Genomic DNA, 5,358 nt, shown 5'->3' with positions numbered 1-5,358 from the left:
TTACTCAATCTGAAATATTTCACCATACCTTTTGTGGGAGGAAAGAACAGAAGTTCTGGAACAACTAAGCTTCCTTATTGATTGAAAAAACAGTCAAATGTACAAAAAAGCACCCTTTGGCCAAACAGCTTTGTCACCTCCCTGGTATAGGGCGAGATTCAATCCAATTCTTTTTTGTTTGGTTCTTGAAACACTTACCAAGGTAACTGCACTCAGAGAGAGTGGGATGGGTTAAGGATTTGGTTTGCCATCTTGATACAGTTGGCAGGTCTTGATACAGTTTCGGTGTTTTCAAAGAGAGGCCAAAGGATGGCACTTTGTGCCCTGTTTCGGTGTTTCCCTCACACCTGGCGCTGTCTGTGCCCAGAAGGAATATCAGCATTTACTGTGTCAGCATCATCACTGTTTGAAGCCTGAGGGTTTGAGCATCTGGCAAGCAAAAGGCAACCAGAAAGGGATGCTTAGCTGTTGAAACCAGCCTTATTTTTGACAAGTTGAGGTTTTCAGCCTTGTAGATCAAGGCATCTGGCAACTGTGCTGTCAGGGCATTAACAACTTGGATTACTTTCAATTTTGTGGGTTTTTTAAATTGCTTTTTAATGTGGGCTTATTTTCATTTTTCTCAAGAGTGCTGGAGAGGAAATACTAAGTCTTTTGCACGTTGCTTATTTAATTAAAAGTCAGTTATACCACATTTGAGTTTCTTAAACTGCAAGTGCCAGAGCACTTGAGCAGAGCAGTGCAATGTTTTGGTCAGTGGTGAGGATGTGAAGGTTCCCAACCTGCCCATTACGAGCTCTTAATATAATGTAATATAATCTGTTTTCTGTGGTTCTTTCCAACATGAGCTGTGCAGCTCACTTCTATGGTAACTCCCTCCATTGTGAGGTGGGAAGCCTCCAGCTTTGGAATGGCAGCCAGTACAGCTCCTTGCACAATAACCTCACGAAAATCAGTGTTACTACAGCAAAATGCGTCCTGGTTTTCATGCAGAAAACAATTTGTTCCTGGGAAGACCAAAGCTCTATGGAGTCCTCGTGCCTAGTGTGTCCTTTCTGTTGGGATGTGTGGCTGCCAGCTTTGGGGGGTGAAGCAGTCCCGGGTCTGATCTGTGAGCTCTGTGCTCTCCTGTGACATCCAAGTACAGGGTGTGCTGTGGTGGGAGCTGGGGACATTCCTGCTGGATTTGTTCAATGTGATATTACATGGATTGCACCCAGCCTACCTGCTGGAGGCAAACTGAGCTGGTTGAGCTCCTGCTTCCGAATGCAGATGTGCCAGAGGGGACAGCAGATTCCAAGAGTTCCTGTGCTCTGCAGCATCAGGCCCTGCTCCCCACGGACCTCCAAGTCAGCCTCGGCTCGTCCCTTCTCTTGGTGCCCCCGGACATGGTGGCCCTTCCCTGGCTGTGGCAGGGGACACCCCAGCATTGGTCCTGGCGCTGGCACCAGCTGTTCCACGATGCAACCTGTACATGTTCTGTCACGTCCAAGAGCTGTTTATAATCTACTGTGCGACAGCAATTAAAATATATTTTGCTATTAGGGGTGGAAAATAAATTGCCTTGCCTGTTTTTCCTCTGAGGGCTCCTGGTTTGGGGGGAGTTACAAGAGGGCACAGAGGATGGGATTGGGAGCAGAATAAGATGTGTGGGGTTTCTCTCCTGGGAAAGGTGGCTGCTGTGGGGAGATGTTGGGAAGAGCCTTGTGGAGGAAGGGAGGCCTGGAACTGCCTGGGCCCACAGCTGTGTCCTGGGTGGGGCTGCAAGTGTCTTCTTACTTTCCAAGGACAGGGAGGGGGGAGAGGGATGGAGACATTCATGCCATTATCAGACCCAGGCTTAGAGGCACCAGGCAGGATCATGGGATGTCAGAGGAGAGATCTTGGCTGGGTTTGTGGGGAGAAACTTTTACACAAGCCCATTTGGAGGTCCTGGAAACCAGCATGAAATGTCCAAGGTAAAATACCAGAGAAGATGGGGTTTTCTACAATTTGTATCAGCCATTGCATTGCTGAGAAGGGAAAGGATATCCTTGAGGAGTGGGACAGAAGCACAGGGAGACAATAGCTCTGGGCGCAGACCAGGGCTTCTCACCTCTCCTGCTTTAATACACATCAAATTGGAGCAGCTGCCAAATGCATATTGTGTTGGTGACTTCTGCATTAACTTTGGACCTGAAAAGGGTTTGTGAGCCAAGGACTTAATGTGATATTTTTCCAGCTGTGTACCACATGCTCCAAAGTCCTGTCTGTGTCCTTAAGCTGTAACAGCTACAGAACAAGGCCATTAATCTTCCCATTCTTTCTGGTGGGAATATTAAGTACTGCCAAAGAGGCGTGAGATGGAAAACAAAACTTGTGTCAAGATTTTTTTTGCAATTTTTTATATTTCTTTCCAAAAAGCCATTTGAACAGCAAGACAAGAAACTATCTGTCAGGATTACTCCTAGATTATACCTACACCCACCAACATGCATCTGAAGGCAAAGAAATGTAATTAACATCATTAAAACCCACAGTATGGGGATAGAGCTGATAAGGAAGTCAAAAAGTCTTTGTAGCAGAAGCATTTATAAAAATTTACACATTTGGCAAGGTTGGTGGGCAAGAAAGGCTTCAGGAGAGAATTCATGGGGATTATGAGACTAATTTTTTTTTCATTAGTAAGATACACCTCCAAGAAGAAAAAGTGGTAAGAATTGGTGACAAATACCATTAAATCCCTGGCCCAGTAAGATCTCTGAAAGAAGTAGTTGTGCTTCAGGTAGTTTGTAGGTGGAAACCAAGGAAGTGCCCCTTAGGAGGGTGCAGCAAAGCACTGGGGGCTCCTGAACAGATGCATAGAATATCAGGTGTAAGGAGGGTTTCCACAACAAATAATAGCAAAAAAACACCCTAACCCTATGAAGTATAAATGTGGGTTTAATTATGCTAGTGGACCATTCATTACTGCAAATTTTCTTGACTAAACATTAAAAGAACCCCACTCATGATGCCTACAAGTGGAGTGCCTGTTCATTACCAAAAGCCAATGGCAGGAAGCTGAGAAGAGCCATTTGGTGAGGACTTGTCAGGTCGGTCTGGGCTGGAGGCTGTGGGGTTCTACATCTGCCTCTCCATCCTTCCAGCTTCCCTTTAATAACAGGATCTTTCCCTGCATTACATATTGCCTTTATTTATGCAATTACTGGCAGTTTAGGGCACTCTCAACTCTGCAGGATGCTGACTGCTAGCAGTACACCAGAAGGAAAATGGCTTTACAGACACATAGACTAAATTTGGCTTCGAGTTACTTGTCCTAGGCTTCACCAAGGACCTAACAACCACCAAACATGGGATTAGCTGCCCATGGTTTAGATCCTTCTTTGGGGTAAGGGACCAGGAATTTTTCCATGGATTTTCTCAGCCCTGTATTTTATCATCACTTTTGCTTTCCCTTTCACCAGCAGAGTCAATGCTGTTGAAGTGGTTCTGATGTGTTATTCTCCAGAACTCCCCAAGCTGTGGGATACCTCCAGCGTGCTTCACCACATCAGGCCTTTTCTTTCTCCCTCTAGAGCAGTTTTGTTCCAGAAGAGGTTTCCAAAGCCTGATCTGTGCCAGTGCTTCTCTCCACAGCCCAGGGTACTTACAGTCCCCACAAACCACCAGAGCCCCAGGAGGTTTTTGGGGCGAGTATTTCCATCTCCTGTCTTTTTCTGTGTAGAATAGTCTTCTCTAGGTCATGTGTTTGTTCCCTGGACAAAACGTTTGCTGACCTCCTAAGATAAATTTATCCTATATTGCATCACTTTGCTGGCCACACCATTTGATTCAGATTTGAAGGGCTACCTTCCAGTCCCTGCAAACATGCTCAGAAATGCCCTGTGCTGGTGTCAATCTCTTGCTGAGGCTATTTTGTCCACACTGGTCTCTTTAACCTCAAGAAATAACACACAGAGCTTGTTTAGATAGTCACCCTGACCTCTCCCACTCCCTGACACGTTTCTTTCTCAATAGTGACAGCCACGTGTGCCTTGTCTGCAGAGCTGCCTGCAAACGTGAGATCAGCTTTGGCATTATCCTAATCGCTTGAGCAAATTCAGATACCTGACAGACCACCCTGTCAGTTTGATGGGTGCTGGAAGGTAGGCAAAGAAGGGATAAGGAGCCCAGGGCAGTGGAAAGACAGAGCTGGGACAACACAGCAAGGTCTCTCCCTTGGTCTCTTCTGGTCGGTGGCTGTGCTGCCTGATGTGGCTGGATGAACAGACTGGCTGTCCTGTCTGAGTGTGGGCCAAGAGATCTGAGGGAAAGATGTTTTGGGATTAATAAATAGGAGAGTTGCTAAATGAGAACTTCTTAGAACCATCCTTCCAAAGGATGCCAGGCTGGCAGGGATGCTCTGTGATCCATGATTAAGAAAAGAAGCTCTCCTGGCTTTAATTGACTTAGCAGGGAATAGCTTTACACTTCTTTGTACATAGGGGATGCTTAAGGGCGCTTGGAAGGGAGGAATGTTTTGCTTTGTAAGCAATAGGGCATTGGCAGCAGACTGAAAAATGATGTTTGGCAAACCACAGGCAATGCAAGCTTAATCTGCCTAAAAAGCATGATCTCATCCATCTTTCTTGACCCAAGGGAGGGAGCCTTGGCTCAGTAAAGCCCAGGCTGAGCAGAACAGACCGGTGCGTGGTTTAGGTTGTGGTAAGGGAGTGGTGGGCTGCTGTGGGGTGTGTTGGAGGACAAGATCTTGCCCTTGGATTTCAGGGTGTCTCTTATCCGTGTGACATTGCAGCTTGTCAAGAATCTAAGGAAGCAGTGACTTGGCAGAAGCTCTTTGTCTGAGTATCAGTAGGACCGTGGTAGAGTCACAGTTACTCCCATCAGTACTGTCATTCAGCTGTTTCTCTGGGTGTGTCACTCACTGGGAGAAGGGACATCCTCATACATGTGTCCCAGTGTTACCCTGATCCTAAAACTCCTCAGCTTCCCTGGCACAGTTCAGAGTTGGCTGTTTCCATCTGCTTTCAGATGCAGCTTGTTTCTGTCGGGTTCTGAATCATGTAGTGGGAAAGGTAAAAGCAGTGTGAAAAGCCACTATATGAGCTTCCCTCTCCCAGCTGCCAAACCTGTGTCCTCTTTGGGAGGGAACCAGGAGTATGTGTACATCTTTCATGTTTATATGAGGGCACGTACTGACAGGACAAGGGGGAATGACTTCAAACCAAAAGAGATTATGTTCAGGTTGGATATTAAAAAGAAATTCTTCCCTGTGAGGATGGTGAGGCACTGGCACAGGTTGCCCCATCCTTGGGGCAAGAGTCCTTGACTACTAATGGAGTTTTTCCTCAGTTCTCATCCATTCTTTCCCTCTGC

The sequence above is a fragment of the Sturnus vulgaris genome, chromosome 9, assembly GCF_052056855.1.
Source record: "Sturnus vulgaris isolate bStuVul1 chromosome 9, bStuVul1.hap1, whole genome shotgun sequence".
NCBI classification, from domain to species: Eukaryota; Metazoa; Chordata; class Aves; order Passeriformes; family Sturnidae; genus Sturnus; species Sturnus vulgaris.
Note: the sequence above shows the minus strand (reverse complement) of the source record.